The sequence below is a fragment of the Hemicordylus capensis genome, chromosome 11, assembly GCF_027244095.1.
Source record: "Hemicordylus capensis ecotype Gifberg chromosome 11, rHemCap1.1.pri, whole genome shotgun sequence".
NCBI lineage: Eukaryota > Metazoa > Chordata > Lepidosauria > Squamata > Cordylidae > Hemicordylus > Hemicordylus capensis.
Genome location: NC_069667.1, coordinates 15,753,610 through 15,778,375, shown reverse-complemented (window position 1 = coordinate 15,778,375; position 24,766 = coordinate 15,753,610). Strand labels below are relative to the sequence as shown.

General features: G+C 53.7%; 1 protein-coding gene across 3 annotated transcripts in view; it reads left to right on the top strand.

Moving 5' to 3' along the window:
* Positions 1-754: 754 nt before the first annotated feature.
* NLGN3 (neuroligin 3) overlaps positions 755-24,766 on the top strand; it is a 56,829-nt gene continuing 32,817 nt past the window's right edge. The window contains exon 1 of one of the 3 annotated variants that reach the window (XM_053273801.1): positions 755-1,011. The gene's annotated coding sequence lies outside the window, so the exon portion shown is untranslated. The remainder of the gene's footprint in view (positions 1,012-24,766) is intronic. The other 2 variants (XM_053273802.1, XM_053273803.1) reach the window with 2 other exon arrangements.

Genomic DNA, 24,766 nt, shown 5'->3' with positions numbered 1-24,766 from the left:
CTTCTGCATGCAGGGGCTCTTCCCAGAGCGGCCCCATCCCTGAAGGGGAAGATCTCACAGTCCTCACATAGGTAGTTCCCCATTCAAATGCCAACCAGGGTGGACCCTGCTTAGCAAAGGGGGCAAGTCATGCTTGCTGCCACCAGACCAGCTCTCCTCTGGATGCCAAGAAGTAGAGGCTCTCTACCACTGAACCAGGGTGTGGAGGAGGGGAGGGTGACCCAGCCTTGAGGGCCCTTAGCACCAGCAGCTTGCTCGCTCCCACCCCAGACAATGCGACTCGTGAACGCCTCTGTCTGGAGTGCCAGGGCCCAGGCCAGAGGCGTCTGTCCCAACATTGGGGTTTGTGGGCACAAGCAAGGGGGGCTTGAGGGGAGTTCCGGAGGCGGAGGCCCAGTCTGAGGGGGAGAGAACCGCCTGGCGCAGGGCGGAGTCCTTGCCCCCTCTAGGTTCCCTGCCAACAACAGCTGTGCCAGATGTGAGCAGTTGGGGGGGGCTACGAGGGCACCCATAGGAGGGGGGGAGGCAAGAAGGCGCTCCTGGGATGCAGGGGGGAAGGAGGTGCCCGGCTTGCTCCCCACCCCCGCCCCCCAGCGGGGCGCCGTAGAAGGGGCCTCTGCTTGTTCGGGGGAGGAGGGGGGTCTTCTGCCCGTCCTGCTGGCGGAAGCGGCGAAGGGGTTACCGAGAGGGCCCCTCCTTCTCCCCGCCGTGCGCGCGTCGCGCTGGCTCGCTCGCTCGCTCCCGGGCAGCGGCTGGGCGCGCTCTCGGGGCCGGCCAGGCGGAGAGGCGCGGAGCGAGCGCGGATCGGAGTCGGCCGGGGCCGCGCGCGGGGCGGGGACTCCAGGGCTCCTCGGCGGCGGCGCTTGCAGGATTGCTGCCCCCTCCCCGCCCGTCCGCGCCGCCGCCGCCTCCTCCTCCTCCTCCACCACCACCACGGGTCGGACTGGAGCCCGGGATGGCTGCCGCGGGGCCGCCACCGACTCGGCAACAGGAGCGTTTCGACGACGGCGGGTGAGTGGAGCGCGGAGCCGAGCGCAGCCTTCTGCAGGGGCGGATGGATGGAGGGACGGACCGACTGACTCGCCCCCCCCCCGCGCGCGCGCCTCGTGGGCTGCAGGCAGTGGGAATCCCCCCAGCCCCTCCCTATGGCTGCTGCAGCAGCACCAGCCGCCGCCGCCGCCCCCCCCCCCCGATGAAGGACCGCCTGGGGAGGGGAGAGCAGGGAGGGAGTGTGGGGGCGAGGAGGAGGAGGAGGGGGGGAGTGCCGGCGGGGGGGGGGGGCGCTCCTTTGCTGCTGAGACCGCGACGGGTCTCTGGTGTTGCCATGGAGACGGTGCGGAGGAGGATGGCGTGGAGATGAGCCCCCCCCCCCGGTCATAGGGGAAGAAGGCACGGGAGGGGCGCTGCGACCGGAGGAGGAGGCTGCTTCCCGGACGGGAGCGCCCCCCCCCCCGTCTGCCTGCCTGCCTGTCTGTCCAGGCGCGCCCGCTTTCCCTCTCGCCGACCGCGCTGGTGTCTGTCGGTCTGTGCGTCGAGGCGCGTGCCCAGGCGCTCATGCCCACCCCTCTGTAGCTGAAGAGGCTGAGTGGCATCCTCGCCCCCTCTCCCTGTGGAGCGGCGGGGGGAGTGTGGAAGAGCCCGGCTTGGTGGCGGCGGCGGCGGCGGGAGGAACGAGAGGAGCGCGCGGAGGGGGGTGTCTGTCTGTCTGTGTGTCCAACGGGGCCTGGCCCCTGCGCGCCCCCGCGGCGCCCTCCCCTCCGGAGTCTCCTTGGTGCGCCCCGACAGCGGGCGAGGCCTGCCCGGCCGCTCCGTCTAGCCTGGTCCCTTGGCCGGCATAGCAGCCGATGCGCCCACGGAAGCCCAGCCGCCGTTGGACTGGAGCGGGGGGGGGGCTGGGGGTGTGTGAAACCCCTTGGGGGAGACGGCAGCCAGCCTGCTTTCCATCTCTGTGCGATGATTGGTGTGGGGGGGGGGAGAGCTGTGGCAACCGTCCTTGCCCCAATGCCAGTGCCGTACTTTGGCCAGGAGCCAGTGGGGTCCGTTCCAGAGCTCCTTTGCATGCGCAGGCACGCCGGGCGCTCGGGCAGCAGAGAGCTGCAGACTGGCCAGAGAACAGTGCATCTGAGGCTGTGCAGAGTGCCTCCCTCGCTCTCCCACCCAGAAAGCTCTGGAAACAACTTGGGTTGTTGGCGAGCCTAGAAGGATGGCTCAGAGGTGCCACAGAGATAAGCTGCTTGTGTTGGGAGAAGGACCAGCAAGTGTGTATGCACACTGGAGGAGAGCTGGTCTTGTGGTAGCAGACATGACTTGCCCCCTTAGCTAAGCAGGGTCTGCCTTGATTGCATATGAATGGGAGACTAGAAGTGTGAGCCCTGGAAGATCTTCCCCTCAGGGGATGGAGCCGCTCTGGGGAAGAGCATCTAGGTTCCAAGTTCCCTCCCTGGCAGCATCTCCAAGAGAGGGCTGAGAGAGACTCCTGCCTGCCACCTTGGAGAAGCCGCTGCCAGTCTGTGAAGACAATACTGAGCTAAATAGACCAATGGTCTGACTCAGTATGTGGCAGCTTCCTGTGCTCCTATTTGGGCACCTTCGGTGAGGGGGGGGCCCCTGGGACACAACCCCCTCTTGATGTGTGGGGTGCAGCAGTGGGTGGCCTCCGATCTTCTGGAATCTTTCATCCAGAGGCAGAGGAGGGAGGGCTGGCAGCCAGCCGTGCAGCTGGGCCTCCCCCTCTGCTTGGAAGTGCCTGCTGCTGCCCAGCCCAGTGGGGCTGATTGCATCGATGGCTTCCTGGCAGCTTCTGGTCTGGTTCCCATGGTTACGCAGCTCCTTCCTAGGAGAACCAGGGGAGTTGCTTGCAACCCCGCTGACCGGGCAGCTGTTCCTGCCTCCGTTTTGGGGCCTGGGTGTTGGCGATGAAGCTCAAGGCCAGGGCTTCCCAGCCTTGGGTCCCCAGCCGTCGTCATCGGACTACAACTCCCATCATTCCCGGCCACAAAGGCCTTGTGGCTGAGAGTGATGGGAGTTGTATTCCAAGAGCATCTAGGGCTGAGGCTGTAGCTCAGTGGGAGGGCACTTGCGTTGGAGGCAGGAGGTCTCCGGTGCGGTCCCTGGCAGCATTTCCAGGTAGGGCTGGGCAAGACCCCTGCCCGAAACCTTGGAGAGCCGCTGCCAGCCAGAGTCAGTCAGAGTCAGAGCTGGCCCAAGGGTTTGACTTGGTAGACGGCAGCGTCTTATGTCCCCACGATGACCCAGGGTCAAGTACCCCTGCCCAGAGGCTGAGTCCCTGGAGGTGGTGGCTGCGTCCTTCTGAAACGGAGAGCAGTTGTTGTGCCCGTGACTGCTGGACTGTTCTGCTGGTCCTGGCTTCACGGGCGTCAGCGCACTGTGCAGGACACACACTCTGGCATACTGTCCAGTCAGGTTGGTTCTGTGGCTCTCCTCTTGAGGGACTAGTAGCTTAGTTCCACGTTGTGAGGAAAGGCTTCCTTTTTGGCTGGGGCAAAATCCATCAGAGCTCTCCAGAAGCACGTGTGCCCTAGAAAGAAGATTGACTTTGAAGAAGGGGTTGTAGCTGAGGCCTCTCTGCAGGTGATTTTTGTGGCAGCAAGCATGAATTGTCCCCTTTGATAAGCAGGGTCTGCCTTGGTTTGCATTTGGATGGGAGACTCCATGTGTGAGCACTGTAAGATGTTCCCCCCAGGGGATGGAGCACCTGATATGCATGCAGAAGGTCCCCAGTTCAATCCCTGGCAGCCTCTCCAGGTAGGGCGGAAAACCACGGAGAGCCACTGCCAGTCAGTGTAGACAGTGCTGAGCTAGATGGACCAAGGGTCTGACTCGCTAGAAGGCGGCTGCCTGTGTTTTCAGGAGGAACACTCTCTTCCTTTAAGCTGCTGTGCCCAGACAGTGATACAGGCAGTTTGACTGCCTCTGAGCTCCACTAGGCTGGCTCAGGCATTGAGCTGCTTCATGTGTGGTGGGGGTGGTGGGGCTGTGTTTCCGATGTCAGGGTGCTCTCGATTTCCATGCCTTACAGTTGAAGGGAGGAAGGGGCTGCAGTCAGGAAGTGTGGAGGGGGGCACCTGCTCCTACCCCCTCCCCTTGGGACCCCAGGGGATGGAACCGTGTGGCCTCCCCTTGAGGATTTTCTCACCTGCAGCCTCTGTTGCCATGCGGAAATCATCGTCTTTGTAGAGCAGAGCTACTCAGCTTGGGTCCTCCAGCTGTTTTTTGGACTACAGCTCCCAGCATCCCCAGCCACAGTAGTTAGGGACGATGGGAGTTGTGGACCAGCATCTGCAGAGGGCTGAAAGTTGAGTAGCCCTGTCATAGGGGATGTTCCCAATCAGCCTTTTAAGACCTCTGGGATTCATTCTGCTGTTCTGGACTACCTGTGGCTTGGGAATGGCTGTAGCACTGCTGATGTTGCCCAGAATTGCAACTGGCTTGCTGAAAACAGGGAGTGGGGCAAGTCTGGAGGCAGTGTAGAAGGTCTCAGGTTCCCTCCCTGGCAGCATCTCCAAGATAGGGCCGAGAGAGACTCCTGCCTGCAACCTTGGAGAAGCCGCTGCCAGTCTGGGTAGACAATAGTGAGCTAGATGGACCAAGGGTCTGACTCAGTAAATGGCAGCTGCCTATGTTCCTATGCCCTTGATCAGGCACCAAGCCTAGGCATCCATGGGTCTTTCCCAGCCAGCACAGTGGCTGCAGCTTGGACCGAAGGCATCTGGCTTGTGGCCGGAGCTCCTGGGCTAACCCAGCTGCTTGTCTGGGAAGCAGCGAATGCGGCGCTGTTCCTGGGCCTAGACAGAAACCGGTTCTCTGGTGTGCCTGTTGTCGATTGCTTCCATGCTGTCTCTGCAAGCAGGGTCCTCAGCAGGAGACAGAGGCCTTCCTGAATGGATGCCACTCAATAGCCCCCTGCCTGATTGCCTCTAGCAATCAATAGCCCCCTGCCTGATTACCTCCAGCAGCTAAGGATCACTTCCAGGTGACCAGGCAGGGCAACTTCTGTAAATGGAAAGAGACATGGTGGTGATGATGGTGATGATGATGATGATGATGATGATGATGATTAAGATTAATAACTGTGAACTGCCACAAATGACTAATACAGGCAAGCTGGTACAAATGTCTGTTGGCTAATGACTTTTGTGGTGGTCCTTAAGAGATTGCCTGGATCTGGACTCTCCTTCCCCCACCCATCCTCAAAGTTTGGAAATTGGCAGTGGTTACTCCAGACCAAGAGTACTCCAGTCTTCCTTACTACTTTGCAAGTTACATCAGGTTTCCATTTCTTCTTCTTCTGCCCGTGCCCTGGGATCAAAGTATCTGTGTGGATTGGGTCTTCCTTGATGCCCTCTGCCAGTCTATGGTTGTAGGCTGTGCTGTGACTTGGGAGGATATTCTTGCATTCCCAAATCATTTATTCCATATTCATCCTGGCTTTCCTCTACAGCACTCAAGGGGGATACACAGTCTACTCTTTTATCCTCACAACAGTCTTGTGGGGTAGATTAGGCTTGGGATTCTCAAAATTGGGTCCTCAGATGTTGTTTGACTATGGGACCACATGTTGTTTGACTACAACTCCCATCATCCACAGCCACAGTGGCATTGGGATTTTCAAGAAAACATTGGCCAGATAGTGTTTCATTCGGAAACATTCCTAGATTGTTTTTAAACAGGAAAAACTAAACTGCTGAAGCAGCTCACAAATATAACAAACAAGAAAACAGTACAGTAGAGCAAAAATAACAACAAACAACCATAACAGCAGAGAGAATAAAACAGAACATTGAATGGAAGAGGGTGCAGCAAGCAAAGCACTCTCCCTCTGCTCCCCAAGGGTTCTCAACCTTGGCTGAAAGCCATTGCGGCTGAGGATGATGGGAGTTGTAGTCAAACATCATCTGGGGACCAGTGTTCCCTCTAACAGGGATTCCTAGATGTTGTTGACTACAACTCCCCGAATCCCCAGCTGCAGTGCTTGGGGATTCTGGGAGTTGTAGTCAACAATATCTGGGAATTCCTGTTAGAGGGAACGCTGCTGGGGACCCAAGGTTGAGATCCCCAGTTCTGGCTGAGAGATGGTTACTGGCCCTTGTCACTCAAGGAGCACTTGGACTTGAGCCTTCCTGGTTTATGTCCAGCCACGGAAATCCCAAGTGCTTCCTGAAATGTCGCTCTCCATTTTGCAAGAGCGAGGGCCCATTGCTCAGTGGTGGAACCTATATTTTGCAAGCACCAAGTCACAGGTTCAGTCCCTGTCATCTCCATTTGAAAGGAGGCCAGGTGAGAGGACTGGGCGGAACCTCGATCAGAGTAGACATTTTGAGGCTTGGGGAAGCCCATGTCTGACTCGGTAGAAGGCAGCTTCATGAGTCCAGCTGCCGCCAAATCAGGCCCACTGGGGTTCCTCGGCTGCCTTGCTTACGCCCCCCCCCCCGTTGCCCTTGCATCCTTTCTCCAGTGGCTGCTGTGCCGATGGTGTCCTGCAGAACTTAGCAAAGCTGCCTTCTCTGCTTGTGTTTCAGCGGGGTTTGAGGTTCCTGCTTCCCAGTGAGATGTTGTCATTGGAAGATTAAGAAAGCCGTCGGAAGAGAAGAGTTGGGGGCATGCAGAGGCATTCTAGAATGACACCTAGAATGAATGGATCCCCTGCTAACTGAGCAAAGAGGCACCTTTTCAAAGTGGTGATTCTCTTTCCTGAGCAGGGGGAGAGCAACTGGCTTCTCCATCCCCAGCACAGCATCCCTCCAGTGGCTGTTGCTGGTGTCTGTCTTATGTGTCTTTTTAAGATTGTGAGCCCTGTGGAGACAGGGAGCCATTTTAATTTTTTATTTATATCCATGTCAACCGCTTTACATTGATATAAATAAAGAGAAGAAGAGGACGACCAGCAGCAAGGTGGATGGACTTGATTACGACAGCAATGAATGCACCACTGAGGAACCTTAAAGTTGAAGACAGATCATCCTGGAGAGAATCTATCTGTGTGGTCGCTAAGAGTCGACACAGACTTGACAGCACTTAATCAATCAATCAAACAAACAAACCAACAAACCGCTTTGGGAACTTTTGTTGAAAAGCGGTAAATAAATATATGTCGTATTCGTATAAATATTGGTCGTATAATGTGGCTTGTTTCCTGTCCCCTCTTGCCACCTGAAGTCTGAAGTGGCTCAGTCATAGGAACATAGGAAGCTGCCATATACTGAGTCAGACCATTGGTGCATCTAACTCAGTATTGTCTTCACAGACTGGCAGCAGCTTCTCCAAGGTTGCAGGCAGGAGTCTCTCTCAGCCCTATCTTAGAGAGGCTGCCAGAGAGGGAACGTAAAACCTTCTGCTCTTCCCTGAGCGGCTCCATCCCCTGACGGGAATATCCAGGAAGGACTGTACCACATGCTCTCCGCTCATCCTGGAGTCGGGTTCCTGGAAGTGAGGGCAGGACAAGAGAGCCTCATTTTTCCTCTCTTGGACTCCAGGGAGGCAGAGCTCCCCTTTGCGCAGTCCTTCTGGCTGCCGTCCTAGGCTGAGAGCCTTCAGCTGGAGTGCTTGTCCTATCGCTGTGCCTCGGAAGACTTCAGGGATTGCAGGCAGCTGCTGGAGGTGGTTTTAAATGGCTCCATGTTGGGGCTGTTGCTGCGTGGAGAACTGGTGGCAGTATGTCATGGCAAATGCGGAGAAAGAGTAGCTGCTGGTGGAATAAGGCATGAGCCTAGGGAAGGGACCAGAGCTCAGTGGCCAAGCATCTGCATGCTCATCAAAGGTCTCTGGTTCAATCTGTGGCATCCCTAGTTAAAGGATGCTGGTTAGCGGGGTGGGAAAACTCCTCCTCTGCTAAGCCTTGGAGAGATGCTACCTGTCCAAGCAGGCAGTATTGGGTTGGGTATAGAGCAGCCATGGGAGGAGAGCTGGTCTTGTAGTTGCAAGCATGAATTGTCCCCTTTTGCTAAGGACGGTCTGCCCTGGTTTGCATTTGGATGGGAGACTACGTGTGTGAGCACTGCAATATATTCCCCTCAGGGGATGGGGCTGCTCTGAGAAAAGCATCTGCATGCTTGCGTGCAGGAGGTTCCAAGTTCCCTCCTTGGCAGCATCTCCAAGATAGGGCCAAGAGAGATTGCTGCCTGCAACCTTGGAGAAGCCGCTGCCAGTCTGTGTAGACAGTACTGAGCTAGATGGACCAATGGCCTGACTCGGTATATGGCAGCTTCCTACATTCCTTGTTCCGTGTGCTCAGGAGCAGCTCAGCACAGGCAGGCAGCCACCGGAAGAGAACTGGTGTGATGCCAAGGCTGAGAGTGAATTGGGAGGTCTCTGGTTCAGACTCGGAAAGTCCTGGAGATGGTCGCCTGCTTCTCATCTGCAATATGGTGGTGGTACTACTCGCTTACGCAGCAGGGAAATGACTTGCCTAGGGAGTAAGAGGTTGGCAGTTCGAATCCCTGCTGGTATGTTTCTCCCAGACTATGGGAAACTCCTATATTGGGCAGCAGCGATCTAGGAAGATGTTGAAAGGCATACTCTCCTACTGCGCGGGAGATGGCAATGGTCAGCCTCAGGGCTCTGTGGGCGCCAGGAGTTGACATCGACTCAACTGCACACTTTACCTTTACCTGAGATTATGTGTGTGGAATACTTTAGAAAAAAATGTAATGCAAATGCCAGGTATCATCATTATTACCTGGAACCGCAAAAAGAAATCCATACAGAACAGCTTCTTCGGGAGTTCTCAACCTTGAGTCCCCAGGTGCTGTTGGACTATAACCCCCATCACCCACCCCCACCACCATAAGGGCCATCTGGAGACCCAAGATAGAGAACTTGAATTAACTCACAGATTTTGTAGAAACTTGCTTGATTTATGACCTCCCGACTCCAGACAGTTTGGGGTGAACTTGGAATTGAATGGCAAGGTGGAGGCTGGAGAAGGCAGTGCTCTGGAGAAGCCACCAGAGAGTTCTAGGTGGGCTGTTGGGCACACCACTTCCATCTTTTGAACAATTGAGGCTTGGGGCAGATGTGTTTTCAAGCAGAAAGCCAGAAACATGTTGTTGATTTTTTAGAAGGAAGAGGGGAGACTGACACCGAGTTTCTTGAAAATCCAGATTCTGTGCAAGGCCTTGGATTTTATCTGGAATATCAAAAGAACTGTGTGGTGATAGCTCAGAGGTGGTTCATGCCTGCGTGCATTTCTCTCCATGGTGGAATATGTGAACAGCTTCCACTGAAAAGTGTTGCAGTCAAGGTGATGTGAATTGGTGTAAGGCAACATGGAACTTGAACTGGGGACCCTCTGGAGCAGGACCCGGGTACTTCATTCTCTCTCTGCCCCCATGGAAGGTTGTAGGAGGAGGGTATAGCTATCCTGCTCTTCAGTGCCACCACTATGGATGGCCAGGGGTGGTATTGCAGCTATCAGCTTAACTTGGGACCATGGTGTGGATTGCCTATCCCCATACACCCCCCTTGGTTCTGGACTGCCAGCCCTGGCAGTTGGCATGAGAACTGAGTGTGTGGCATTTAATCTGTGATTGCCCATTCATGCATGCACATCATCACTTTGATACTGCTGTCATGAGAGACGAGTGTCACTCTCTCTGTGTGTGTGTGTTCCCTCAGGCCCCGGTCTTGGCGATTCATTCTTCAGCTCCCCATCTTGCTGGCTATCGGGCCTGCCCAGCATGAGTGGTGGCAGATCTACTGCAACACTGCCTTGCTCCTCCATGAGTCAAGCATGGCAAAAACATAAGAACAGCCCTGCTGGATCAGGCCCAAGGCCCATCTAGTCCAGCATCCTGTCTCACTCAGTGGCCCACCAGATGCCTCTGAGAAGCCCACAGGCAAGAGGTATAGGCATGCTCTCTCTCCTGCTGTTGCTCCCCTGCAACTGGTACTCAGAGGCATCCTGCCTTTGAGGCTGGAGGTGGCCTGTAGCCCTCTGACTAGTAGCCATTGGTAGACCTCTCCTCCATGAAGTTATCCAAACCCCTCTTAAAGCCATCCAGGTTGTTGGCTCTCACCGCATCTTGTGGCAGAGAAATCCACAAGCTGATTATGCATTGTGTGAAAAAGTACTTGCTGGTCCTAAATTTCCCAGCAGTCAATTTCATGGGATGACCCCTCCTTTGCTGTAAGGCATGCAGGGGTGGGAGCTGGCTGGCAGAGCTGGCTGAATGGCTGTGGAAGGCCAGGAATAGCCTCAGGAGCAAGAGGGGCAATGGGCTTGGATCCTTTGGCCCTGGCTTAGAATGCAGAGACACAGCTAGCAGCCCCCGGGGGTGCCACAGCCCTTCCTCCCAGCAGTCGGAACAGGGGAAGCTCCCTTCTACTGAGTCAGACCATTGGTCCACCTATCTCAGTCATGTCTACACTGACTGGCAGCAGCTCTCCAGGAATTCAGGCAGGAGTCTATCCCAGCCCGACCTGGAGATGCTGCCAGGGACTGAACCTGGGACCTTCTGCATGCCCAGCAGATGCTCTGTCCCATCCCTTAAGAGCAATATCTGGGTCACCCAAGGCCAATGTGTGTTTGTGTGTATAGGAGAGGCACCCAGGCGGCTAGAAGGGCAGGCTTCTAGTGTGTGGGGTGTGTGTGTGTGTGTGTGTGTGTGTGTGTGTGTGTGTGTGTGTGGAGAGAGCAAGCAAGCAGGCAGAAGCCCCTCGGGAAGGTGCGGTGCAGGCCGCCATGGCCACCTGTGTCTTGTTCAAGGGCACGCAAGTGTGAAATTCAATTTGTAGACAACCTGTGGCTGGTGAGGCACGGCTTCTCGCTAAGCTCCATACGCGGAGTCTGGGCGGGTTGTCGGCTGCATGCACAATGTCGCTGGCTGGCCTGCCTGCAGGTCGACCGGCCCCTGGGGAGCCTTACGTTGTGCCAGCGCAGCAGCTGCTGCGGGAGGCCTTGGCAGGGTGGGTCTCCCTCCCCCTAAATTCCCAGGAACTCCTCCGGCCTCTCTCTGTGGGGCTCTCCTTCCCAGTGGCTGCCATGAGAAACATCAGAGAAGCAGGGCGCGGGCTGCTTAGAGTGCAGGACTAGGACCGGGGAGACCCGAGTTCAAATCCCCATTCAGCAAATGATACTAGCTGGGTGACTCTGGGCCAGTCACTTCTCTCTCAGCCTAACCTACTTCACAAGGTTGTTGTGAGGAGGAACTCAAGTATGTAGTACACCGCTCTGGGCTCCTTGGAGGAAGAGCGGGATATAAATGCAAATAACAACAACCACAACAACTTGGAGGGGCTGGATTGGAGCCTCCATGCATTGGGAACTGGAAACCAGCATGTCTTTTCCATGTTTCCTTTCTGGAAGGTTGCATTTCTTTTTTGCAGGGGAGTCCTTTTTCTGTTCGAAATCTCTCCTCTTCTCCCTGAGCCTGCCTACTGCAGCGTTTTCTGGAGCTCCGTTAGTTTCCCTTTCTGGATAGGTGGCCCAATTGGGATTGATGCTGAACCTGGCTGAATGTCCAAGTCGGGCCTGCCTGTTGCTCTTGCAGATGGAGGGCTCCCGCCTCCGGCTCTCTGTGGGCTCCTTCCTGCTTTCTGGCCAGGCAGGGTAGAGTGGTGCTGAAGGGACAGCTGCCACCTGTCTGCTGTGTAAGGAAGGCCAACCTTTGCAGGGCAAACCTCAAGGTTTCCTGGGGGAAAGGAAACCTTTCCCTGGGCCGTACCATTTCTGACTGGGGAGGAGACTGGCGCACGACTTGAATGTCTTGTCTTCCGTCAGAGAAACCCCCCTCCGTGTAGACGTGTCAAGGAGGAGGCTAGCCTGGTTTCCTCCTCCTCTCTGTCCTCTAGTTTTCAATGTGGAGGGGTGGCTCTGTTGTTGTTGTTCGATTTCTATACTGCCCTTCCAAAAATGCTCAGGGCGGTTGACACAGAGAAATAATAAATAAATAAGATGGCTCCCTGTCCCCAAAGGGCTCACAATCTAAAAAGAAACATAAGACACACACCAGCAACAGTCACTGGAGGTCCTGTGCTGGGGGTGGATAGGGCCAGTTACTCTCCCCCTGCTAAATAAAGAGAATCACCACGGTAAAAGGTGCCTCTTTGCCCAGTTAGCAGGGGTAACTGGGTTATGAAGTTATGAAGGGGCATCCATTCTTGTGAGCCCCCACCTGCTGTCTGGAGTGGTATAGCCCAGAACAGGTGGATGCCTCACTTGCCTGTTTGTGAAGACTAGGCTGTAGCACTGGTCCTGTGGTCGCAAGTATGACTTGTCCCCTTAGCTAAGCAGGGTCTGCCCTGGTTGCATATGAATGGGAGACTAGAAGTCTGAGCACTGGAAGATATTCTCCTCAGGGGATGGAGCCGCTCTGGGAAGAGCACCTAGGTTCCAAGTTCCCTCCCTGGTGCCATCTCCAAGATAGGGCTGAGAGAGGTTCCTGCCTGCAACCTTGGAGAAGCCGCTGCCAGTCTGTGAAGACAATACTGAGCTAGATAGACCAATGGTCTGACTCAGTATATGGCAGCTCCCTATGTTTGCCCAGTGTCTGAGCGGGAGAGGAGGGCTGAATTCTTGCCCAGCTGTTTCCATCTATGAAGGACATCCGGAGATGTGAGGGGCATCTTTCTTTTCCTTGAGCGGGTCAAAAGAAGGGGATAAGAGCCTTGCTGGCGCAGGCCAGAGAGAGCCTGTCGAGTCAAGCGTTCTGTTGCCTACGGATGCCCCCAGGAAGCCCATAAGGAGGGTGTGAAAAGGTATCAGCCCTTGACAGATCTCAGGGGTCATTCACACAGCTTCTGGCAGGTTAGGAGCAGCGCCCAGCATGACTAGGAGAGCCAGGCGCACTCCTGATTGTGACTGTGTCTGCTTGCAAAGTGGGAACAGAGGCACTCTTACGCCTGGATGTCTGGGCAGAAGTCCAGGGCCTCCACTCCCCCTGGGGGCCCCCAAATCCTCCTTCGTCCGTCCCGGGTGGTGTGGTTGTCTGCGCCAGCCTGGTGTGACCTGCACCGGGTGGCCGAGCATGACCTCTGCTTTAGAGGCGGGGGTGGGGAGTGGGGCAAGAAATACAGTGTGTGGGATGGGGATAAGTTAGGTTTCTGTTCATGCAGATCTGCATCAATATATACCTGTTCTATATTTTTACATTTCTGTGAGTTCCGTTGCTGTTTGTGCCCTCAAGAACCCACGTGTTAAAAAATACTTGTGTGTGAGGGGATGATGCTTAACTTGCGGGGGGGGCAGGGGTGAGGCAGGGCGGGCGGGCTCCAGCGGCCTTCGGGTCCAGGCTCTAAAATTACCTAGGTAATTTTAGATTACCTACTCTGGGTGTGGGGGGCAAAGTGATAATGTGTGAGGCGGCAGCTGGATAGAGTGCCTTTTCCTTCTATCTCGGTAAAATGCTGAGGGCAGAATCTAGGTAGGGTTCTACCAGGGTTCTGCCTCGTACCTGGCTCTCCTGCCCTGAAGGCCGTCGTGTGAAGAACCCTCTCCTCTCCCTCAGAGATTCTCAACCTTGGGTGCCTTTGGCCATTGTGGCTGGGGCTGATGGGAACTGTAGTCCAAGATCATCTGGGGACCCAAGGTTTAAAACCCTCGGTTAATCTCTTTAGGCAGCTCCTGCACGTCTTGTGGCAGTGAGTTCTGTAAGCTAACGGCAACGTTTGAAGAAGGGGTTCCTTCCCTCGCTCCTGAATTTATTGTCCGTTTCATGGGATGACCAAACTGAATTGCACGGACCGTGCAGCATCATCCATCCACAGTGTGGGTGGACGGATGCATGGCTGGGGGGATGCATCTTGGAGAAGATGCAGACTGAGTTGTCTGTTCAGATACTGAATGGAGTAAGTGGCCATCCCTATAAAATTTCTCAGGCACTTGAGGGCTAACCAGTCACCATCGTTGGCAACCCACTGGCAACCCCCCCCCCACACACACACCTTCAGCCAAGGTAGCAGTCCTGAGGATTACACACACACACACACACACACACACACACACACACACACACACACCTTGTAGCACATGGTTTGACTCACTCATTTGAGTTAGTGGTGGCCATCTTGTTCTATAACCTTGGATTGAACAGATGGGAGGCACCAGCAGTGGCTCATCCTAACAGGCCAGAGGCCACCAAAGGAGACACACAGCTACACAGCTCTACCTGACAAATGGCCAGCCTGCAGGCCGCAAAGGGAAGAGAGGAGCAACCCAAGCTGCTGGGAAGCAGAGGCAGCTGTGCCTCCTTTGGCAACCCCCAGGCTCCTTAGAATGAGCTGCTACTGGGTAGTATTTAAGGAATAGTATTAAATAGTATATTGTAATAAATGCTTAAAGGCCAAGCGAAGTGTCTGAATAGGCTCCAGGAAGGTCCTACAAGCTGGTTTTGTGGTAAGTAAAAAGTAAAGTTGTGCCGTCGAGTTGGTGCCAACTCCTGGCAACCACAGAACCATGTGGCTTTCTTGGTAGAATACAGGAGTGGTTTGCCATTGCCTTCTCTTGCAGAGTATGAGATGATGCCTTTCAGCACCTTCCTGTATCACTGCTGCCTGACATAGGAGTTTCCCATATTCTGGCAATCATACCAGCGGAGATTCGAACCAACAGCCTCCTGCTCTCTAGGCAGGTTGCTTCCCCGCTGTGCCATTAGGTGGCATAATGTGCTTAGGATATATTTAATACAAAATATAAAAAGAGATATATGCATGTAAAGGTAACACTAACTATAAATGCATAAAATGTGCTATGGTAAGCATGGGAGCAATATAAGAAGGCTAAAACTGAAAGACACATGTAGTGCTATAGATTCCATGTTTTTGTTATGCTTCCCATTGTTTTGTTTCTCATAGCACTTATTGTGGTTGGGTTTCATTGTACAATGGGCCTTGACAGATTTTCCTTGGATCTAGGAGTGAGCCCAAAATTTTAGGATCCAGACGCTTGACGAAATTGCTGGACTCCGTGACGGACACTGTGGAGAGGGAGAGTAAATGGACTTCTCTTGATCCCTTTTACATATTTGGAACAGAAATAGGGCTGCCTGGGACAAATAAATATTTTATTCAAGAACTCTGCCTTTTAATAGCCTAGTCTAGGTGCCGTGGCTGAATTTCTAGTTGCCATGGCTCCCTGGCGCCTGGGATTTGTCAAAGCCTGTTCTATAAGCTTTCTGCTTAGGCCTGTTTGTGACTGACTGTCGCCTGGATTCTGCAGGCTAATGTCTTTAAAACCCAGGCAGGCTTGTCGCGTTGGATCCTTCAAGACCTCTGTCATCTAGCGCCGTCCCATGGTAGGTCCTTCCTCTGCAAGCCATCAGGGCGAGAAGTTTGCTTTGCTCTTTGAAATGGAGAGCTGCAGATGGCCAGGCATATTTTTAGACTCCCTGCTCTCTGCCGGCTGCCTCATTATGCAGCTGGTCCTTGGGAACCATGAAGTCTGTCCTGCCTTGTGCTACGTTGCACCTTTGACCGTGCGCGCGTGGGGTGGGGGTGGGGGAGTCCAGGTCTCCACATGCAGGGGAAGGAGGCGGCAGAACAGACTGTCTTGCTTCAGGCTGCAGACGGTTGCTCATGTCTCTTAACACTCCCTTTTGTCGAACGTTCCCTGCATGGAGGGAGCCTCTTCCTGACGCATTAGTTTCCGGTTTGAAGCATTCAGAGCTGGAATCCCTGCCACCTCGAGTAGCACCCTCCCTTCCTTGATCTTGTTCTCCTGCATCTGTGGACCCGCTCAGAGGGGGCAGGGAAGAAGAGCACACTTATCCCAGCCAGCCCACTGGTGAGTGACAGCGCGAAAGCTGGTAGGGCTTCCAGCCTCCTTGAGGAAGTGGCAGGTCCCCACCCACAGCTTGCATGTCTGCAAGGTGTTCTGCGTAGCCTGCGGCCGGCCTGGATGAGGGTTTTCTGGGTATGGCTATGCTCTAGCCCTCCCTGTTCTGAAAACAGCGTTACTGGGGAGACTAGTACTTGCAAACTGGAGGTCTCGCCTTGCACCTACCCAATGCATTGTACTGTTGAAGCAGTGCGGTTTTCAGCTGAGGGTACCGTCTGGGGCAGCTGTTGGTTGCCTGTGGCAGTGGCAAACTCCTCCATCATAAACAGCCCTGCTGGATCAGGCCCAAGCCCCATCTAGTCCAGCATCCTGTTTCCCACAGTGGCCCACCAGATGCCTCTGGGAAGCCAAGGGAGGAGATTAAGGCGTGCCCTCTCTCCTGCTGTTCCTCCCCCTGCAACTGGTATCCTGTCTCTGAGGCTGGAGGTTGCCCAGAGCCACCAGACTAGTAGCCATTGATAGACCGGTCCTCCATGAATTTGTCTAAGCCCCTCTTAAAGCCTTCCAGGCTGGTGGCCATCACCACATCCTATGGCAGAGAATTCCACAGATTAATTACTTGTTGTGTGAAAAAGTACTTCCTTTCATTGGTCCTTAATTTCCTGGCAGTCAGTTTCATGGGATACCCCGGCTCCCTAATGGAGCAGCAGGGAAATAACTTGCCTAGGGAGCAAGAGGTTGCTGGTTCAAATCCCCGTTGGTATGTTCCCCACCTATATCAGGCAGCAGCAATATAGGAAGGTGCTGAAAGGCATCATCATCTCATACTGCGTGGGAGATGGCAATGGTAAACCCCTCCTGTGTTCTGCCAAAGAAAACCACAGGGCTCTGTGGGCACCAGGAGTCGACACCATTTTACTTTACTAGTGTTGTGAGAGAGGGAGAAAAACCTCTCTCTCTCCACACCATGCATAAATTTATACACCTCTATCATGTCTCCCTGTAGTCGCCTCTTTTCCAGACTAAAAAGCCCCAGATGCTCTCGCCTTGCCTCATAAGGAAGGTGCTCCAGGCCCCTGATCATCTTGGTTGCCCTCTTCTGCACCTTTTCCAGATCTACCATGTCCCTTTTGAGGTTTGGTGACTAAAACTGTGCACAATCCATCTTTGGGGCTGTGCTGGGATCTGGCATGGGGGGGAATCTAAGCCTACCTTTTCTGCCCACAGTACAGCTCCCCTCCTTTCCACGACTACTTTAGACCCTAAAGTTGAGGGTGAGGGAATCCACCTCCATCTGCCCCTGAGCACAAGGTGGCACCTCTAGTGCAAGCCAAGCAGCACTCCAGCGGGGGAGATGGGACCACCCAGGCTGGAAATCTGCATGTGTGGGAGATCATCTGGGTCAGATCATTTTGAGCAGGGACGGGGGTATTAAGGAGGCTGTTTCTGAGCAGCTGAATTCTCCGTGGCTCAGGATTCCAGAAGCCCAGCCAGGGAGAGGCTTTCTCTGGGTGATGGTGGCTGCTGTGCCATAAGATGGACCCAGCCCGTGGGCTTCCAGCTGCCTTTAGGGGAGGGGTGGGCCAACCTGGCCCTCCCGCTGTTGCTGAACTACAACTCCCATCATCCCCAGCCTCAAGAAAATGCGACTGGGGGTAATGGGAGTTGCAATTCAACAACAGCTGGAAGGCCAAGTTTGCCCACCCCTGCTTTAGGGAAAGAGGTCTGCAGCTGCTTCTTGAGCTGAGTGGAAACCAGGGTGGGGTTGGGGTTTCTGATGGAGGCGTTCACAGCTCTGTCAAGAAATATAGGCAGCCCATGAATGCTCCAAGAAAAGGGTCCCCAATATCCAAGGTGATATTTGGCTCCAGTCCCCATCATCTCCAGCCATGGTGGCTGAAGGGGATGATGTGATTTGTAGTCCAACCTCATCTGGGGTTGCAAGTTTGGGAATGCCTGGGATAATCCCAAGAGATGTTGCTTCCACTGTCTTGGGCCCATTCCAATTCTGGAATTCCTCTGAGGGAGCTGCAGCACTGGCCATTTTTAATGCAAGGTAGCCCTTGCCCATTGCCACAGCCAGCGCGGACCTCCTGATCTTGCAGGGCAGGCAGTGAAGACATGGCAGCCATCTTTATTGAGGGCCCCCGTCTGCTGCTTGACAACGGCGGTAGGCACCTCTGGTCTTGTGGTCGCAAGCATGACTTGTCCCCTTTGCTAAGCAGGGTCCACCTTGGTTTGCATGCAAATGGGAGACTGCATGGGTGAGCATTGTAAGATCTTCCCCTGAGGGGGTGGGGGCGCTCTGGGAAGAGCACCTGCATGCTTGCAGGAGGAAGGTTTCAGGTTCCCTCCCTGGCAGCATCTCCAAGTTAGGGCTGAGAAGAGATTCCTGCCTGCAACCTTGGAGAAGCTGCTGCCAGCCTGTGAAGACAATACTGAGCTAGATGGACCAAGGGTCTGACTCGGTAGAAGGCAGCTTCCGATGTTCCTGTGAGGTTATGGGGAAACCCTGCACTCCCTCCCATTCACCTGAGCATAGAGGAGTCCAGCCTTTGTAGCCCAGGACAGGGTCCAGCTTGAGGCCACTTCACCAGAGCATTCTGGGGGGTGGTGAGGGGCCAGGGGGTGTGAATAAGAGGCTGGCTGCTCCTCTGGGAGGATGTGTGAAGGACTACATTAATTCCGAAAATCCCCTGGCCCTTTAACGAGGCGAGGGAGTGCCAGCATCCCAAGAGGAATATCTGTCTGTGGTTTCTTGAGGCCTCCCTGCAAGATATTAATCACAGCAGCAGCCTTAAGAGCTGCTCCATGCAAGGGCGTGCCCCCCCCGCCCCTATTAAGCAACGGCGCGAAATAGCCAAGCGTGCAGACAGTGCTGAGTGATGCAGGCTTCTCAGACGCTGTGGCTTTTCCCGGTAGGCTGTGCAGCTGTCACTAATCCACCCAGACGCCGTCTTCCTGTTGTTGGGAAATGCCCTTTTTGGAGCACACACACACACACACACACACACACACACACACACACACACACACACGTTGCTGGGGAAGAGCAGTGCTGGCCCCATAGCCAGACTGTTGCAGGTCTTTGGCCGCGGAGGTGATGCCCACACAAGTGTCGTGATGGGCCCCGGATGTGTGCTGGTGACACTCTCCACCTCAGAACTTCCTCCTGCTGCCACATGTGCCGTTTTGAGCAGCCTGTCGATTCCCAACCACTTTCCTCCTTTTTGTTGTTGTTGTTGTTGTTATTAATTTATTTACATTTATATCCCACTCTTCCTCCAAGGAGCCCAGAGCGGTGTACTACATACTTCAGTTTCTCTTTCACAACAACCCTGTGAAGTAGGCTAGGCTGAGAGAGAAGTGGCTGGCCCAGAGTCACCCAGCTAGTTTCATGGCTGAATGGAGATTTGAACTCGGGTCTCCCCGGTCCTAGTCCAGCACTCTAACCACTACACCACGCTGGCTCTCCTTCTCTTTGGAAGATGTCTCTCCTCTCCTGAGGTGCACCTACTACAGTTCGCTCACACACACACACACACACACACACACACACACAACCACAACCACAACCACAACCTAGCCACCTCTGCAGAGCGAGGCTAGCTTTCCCCTCTTCCTTGATTCTTGGAAGGGGATTTCGCTTCCTGTGGCTAGCACTTGTAACAACAACAAATATATATATAAAACAAATATTTATACACTTTGCAACAAAAGTTTCCAAAGCAGTTTACACAGAGAAATAATAAATAAATCAGATGGCTCCCTGTCCCCAGAGGCCTCACAATCTAAAAAGAAACATAAGATAGACATCAGCAACAATAATGGAAGTACTGTGCTGGAGATGAATAGGGCCAGTTACTCTCTCCCTGCTAAATGAAGAGAACCATCATGTTAAAAAGGTGCCTCTTTGCCCAGTTAGCAGGGGTCTAAAGCAGGGGTCTTGCAAAGCAGGGGCAGTTGCCAGCTTGCCACATCTCGGAGCACTTGCATGTTCATGCCAACGTGTTCTTGGAATTGGAAAAGGTGACATCTTGTGGGGCAAGAGTCATTGAATGGCCCGTACCCCATGGGCCTAGCTTCCTTTCCTCTGGCTGTGGTCTCCTGATGGTATCTTGTGGGCGTTTGGGTCTGTTGCCACACTGGAGGCTATAAAGAGCCAGCGTGGTGTAGTGGTTAGAGTGCTGGACTAGGACCGGGGAGACCCGAGTTCAAATCCCCATTCAGCCATGAGACTTGCTGGGTGACTCTGGGCCAGTCACTTCTCTCTCAGCCTAACCTACTTCACAGGGTTGTTGTGAGGAGAAACTCGAGTATGTAGTACACCACTCTGGGCTCTTTGGAGGAAGAGCTGGATATAAATGTAAAATATAATAATAATAATAATAATAATAATAATAATAATAATAATAATAATAATATAAAAAAAATCCAGACAGAAGCTTCTCCATAGAGAGGGAGGCGGCATGAGGAAGGGAAGCACCTCTAAGCAAGACTAGTACTGCAGTTGCTTGTTTGGGCTGTTCCAGATCCCAGGTGCTTGTCTTGTGTGCTCATACAATGCACTTGAGCCTCTCTTGAGAGGAGAGCTGGTCCTCTCAAGCAGGACTTGTCCCCTTAGCTAAGCAGGGTCTGCCCTGGTTGCATTTGAATGGGAGACCACATGTTTGCTCTGTAAGATCTTCCCCTCAGGGGATGGAGCCACTCTGGGAAGAGCAGACGGTTCCAAGTCCCCTCCCTGGCAGCATCTCCAAGATAGGGCTGAGAGAGACTCCTGCCTGCAACCCTGGAGAAATCGCTGCCAGTCTGTGAAGACAATACTGAGCTAGTTAGACCAATGATCTGACTCAGTATATGGCAGCTTCCTAGGTTCCATCCCTCTGCCCGGAAGCCTGCCTGGCTGATCTCTCGGCAGTGACGGCAAGGTGGCCCTCGGCACGGAACATCCTCCCCTGGTGCTATTCTGGGTTTTCTGCTGGCTCAGCCCCGACTTGGCTGTACAGCGCCCTTCCTCTCTCTGCCCTCCTTTCACTGGAGCCGCTCTGGCTGTGAGTGGGAATGTAGCTTGCCCGTAGCAGGGCCTTGTTTCATGCTCCAGTAACTTGCCAGAAGCTCAGTGGAGCCTTCCCAAGCGCTCCCCAAAGAGGCGTCTGCCCGGTCCAGGGGAGCGCAGATTGCTCTCTTTCCTTCCCCCCGACCCACTCCTCGCAGAGTGCCGGCCGACAGTAAGCCCTTGCGTGGCTTGGCTTGCGGTCCCCATCTGCCCTGCCACCCTGGGGCCAGAAGAGTGCCCACGGTTCTGCCCACGGCTTGCCTAAAATGGAGTTCAGCCATGGCTGGGGCTTCCCTCCGCCGGCATCCTTGCAAAAGGCAGCTCCTGCTCTGGGAAGCGGGGAGGGGTTTTCCCTGCCGTTACGTAAGGGCTGAGATGCTGCTGGGTGGCTCCGGCAAGGCCTTGCCAGGTGGTCAGCTTGTGCCTCTTCACCCTTCCTCTGCAGACTCCCATCTGCAGCAGCCCCCTCCCCAGTCTGGTGAAGACCCCCTTCCTTATCCCCAGGCTGCCAAGAGAGCCTATCTGGGAAGGACCGAGGTCTCCTCTTGTAGCTTCTTGCACCGCTGTTCTCGCGGGTGTCACACTGACCTGGTTCCGTTGCTTCTCCGGTGTCAGGGAGGAGGATTTGCCAATCATGGGGGCAAGTGCTCCCTACAGGAGGATGTGTGTGGCTGGCAGAAGATGGGGTGGTCCACAGGCTGTGGCATCCATCATCATTATCATCATCATCATCATCATCATCATCATCATCATTAATTCGATTTCTATACCGGCCTTCCAAAAATGGCCCAGGGCGGTTTACACAGAGAAATAACAAACAAATAAGATGGCTCCCTGTCTCCGAAGGGCTCACATTCTAAAAAGAAACACAAGATAGACACCAGCAACAGTCACTGGAAGTACTGTGCTGGGGGGTGGATAGGGCCAGTTACTCTCCCCCTGCTAAATAAAGAGAATCACCACTTTAAAAGGTGCCTCTTTGCCCAGTTAGCAGGGGTTAATGATCCTTGTAATGCTCACTAGCTGTATAGAGCTCCTCCTTGGTGCTCAAAGCGCATTGTATAGGTTGCTATCACAACTGCCCTGTGAGGTAGGCCAACATGTACTTATTTTAAGTTTTTTTAAAAAAATAACCCTTTTTGGGGGGTGAAAATCTATAGAATACACATCAAAATACAGTTGGACTATACAAGTAAGTGTTCAAGAAAGGCAGCATAGGAACTTATGGCGCGGCCTTATACCCTTGGTCCATCTAGCTCAGTACTGCACTGTCTGGCAGCAGCTCTCCAAGGTTTCAGACAAGAGTCTTTCCCAGCCCTACCTGGAGATGCTGCCCGGGACTGAACCTGGGATCTTCTGTGTGCAAAGCAGATATTCTACCACTAAGTTATGGCCCCAATCCCCTAAGGGGAATCGCTTACAGCAGATAGCGCTCACATGGAGTTGCCCATCCAAATGCAAACCAAGACAGGCCCTGCTTAGCAAAGGAGACAGTGCATACTCTTTCACCACAAGACCAACTCTCCTCCCCAAAGAGCATAGATCAAAGTACCTGCCAGCACCAGAAGATAGTGCACTGTGAAATTATTATTTAAAAAACAAACAAAACAACACTCAAGAATTTCTGATGTGCCTCCTAAAGGAACTCTAGAGCCCAGACTTGGTGAAGATTCCCTAAAAGCATCTCCACATTGCATATTTGGGGTGGGTTGGGGGAGTCTGAGCTTGCCCTTTAGGCAAATTACTATCCAACGAAGAATTGTGTGATGCTCAAAGGCTTGCCTGCTCTGGCCTCTGGGTTGGTCAGATTGGAAACATACAGCTTTGCCTACTTTAAGGCTTCCAACGGATACCTTTGAAATGCAGAAAGTCTTACAGTGAGGCTTCTCACACTATCCCTATTCAGACAGCTTTTCCCGGGCACAGGGAGGCTGCTATTCCAAATATTAGGAAGAAGAATAAAATGCATGAATGTGATATGTGAACTGACTTGAGAGAGGATGCTTCAGGTGACTACACAAACCAAGCTCCAAGCTACACAAACGAAGCTCCAAGTGTGTGAGGGGAAATGGAGTTAGTTCCAGATGAGAGTGGGTATGCAAAAAGCCTCCAGGCACTTGAGTACAGGCAGCCAAGAGTGTCAATTGCTTTGGCCCGTGTGGAAGACAAAAGCTGGTTTTGTTCTGCAAACGTGATGTGATCCAGGGAAATATCGACCAACCCGTAACAGTGGGCAAGCGAGATTCCCCTCGGTGTGCAAAACTTGTGTGGGCAAGTGAGGGCTGTGTGAGAGGCTGCCAGCAACTCCTTTCATGTGATCTTGTCTGGCTTAGGGCAGTGGCTTTTTAAAGAGTTCCTTGGCCTTTGGTGCTTTCCGGTCCTCTGTTTTCTGATTCTGTTTTGTTGGCACGAGCCAAGCGTGGATTGACATTGCGGACTTCCTGGCATAGAGCTTGATCTGGAGGCCTAAACTGACCCAGCAGGATGTTGCTCAGGGACATTTGGAGTAAAGCCAAGAGCATCTGAGCATGTACAGAGTGCATTTCCTGACCGGTGGGTAATAGCAGCCCAGGCAAAACGTACATGAAATTAGGGGGCACGTTTCCGCTCTGTATAAACAGCAGAAGAAATGTCCCACTGGATTGGCCCCAAGGGCCAACACGCCTCTTGCCACCTAAATGCTTCCCCTGAGAAAGCCCACAAGCAGAGCTGTTAACCACTGTCTCCAATTCTGTCGCGGACTCATATGCCCATCTGTAGTACACATTTCTGTTGGTTTTATACCATAGTGAATTGTAATGGCTTCCCTCAAGGAGTTCTGTGAATGGAATTTTGTGAGGGGCTGAGGTTTGTGTTGTATGGTCTCGCCCATGGAATTCCCAGCCTTGAATCCTCAGATGTTGTTGGACTACAACTCCCATCATCCCCCAGCCATAATGGATGAAATAGCCTTTGGCCATTGTGTCTGGGGGTGAAGGCAGCTGTATTCCAGCGACATCTGGGGGCCCAAGTCTGAGAACTGGAGGGAGTAGAGAGAGGGTGTTTTGTGGGGCGGGGGGCGGCTATCTGATAACCCTGAAACCCAGGAGCATCCTGTGAAATTCATGGACAGGTAATGAAGGGCAGACAAAAGTTCTTCACAAAAGACAGAGAAGTTGTAGAATGTGTTGCCACAACGCTGCCAAGAAATTGAGGGCTGCCAAAAGGAAGCCCCTTTTCACACAACGCATAATCCACCTATGGAATTCTCTGCCACAAGATGTGGTGACAGCCAACAGCCTGGATGGCTTTAAGAGGGGTTTAGATAAAGACGTGGAGGACCGGTCTATCAGTAGCTACCAGTCTGAGGGCTATAGGCCACCTCCAGCCTCAGATGCCTCTAAATACCAGTTGCAGGGGAGTTGCTGCAGGAGAGGAGGCATGCCTAGAGATGTATATATCAGGCGGTATAAAAATGTGATACATAAATAAATGCCCTCAGCTCTTGCCTGTGGGCTTCCCAGAGGCACCTGGTGGGCCACTATGTGAAGCAGGATGCTGGACTAGATAGGCCTTGGGCCTGATCCAGCAAGGCTGTTCTTACGTTGTGTTCTAAGGTGATGTGCTCGCCACTAAGTTGGATGGCTTTAAAAGAGGATTAGAAAAACGAATGGAGGATAGGCTGATCAGTTCAGTGGCTAGTAGGACCGCCATAGTCATAAGCCATCCACCCTGAACACCATAGTGGCTGGGGATTGACCGTGGGGGGCAGGGGCTCAAACGTCTCAATTTCTCATTGGGGGCACATCGGAGGAGAGGTCCTGTGGTAGCAAGCATGAATTCTCCCTGTTGCTAAGCAAGGCCCACCCTGGCTTGCATTTGGGGCCACTCTGGGAAGAGCACCTGCATGCAGTCAGCACCACTTGCTTTCCTCCTTGTTATACTACTTCGAATCAGAGAATCATGGAGTGAAAGGTCCCGGAGAGGCAGCCTTTTCTCCT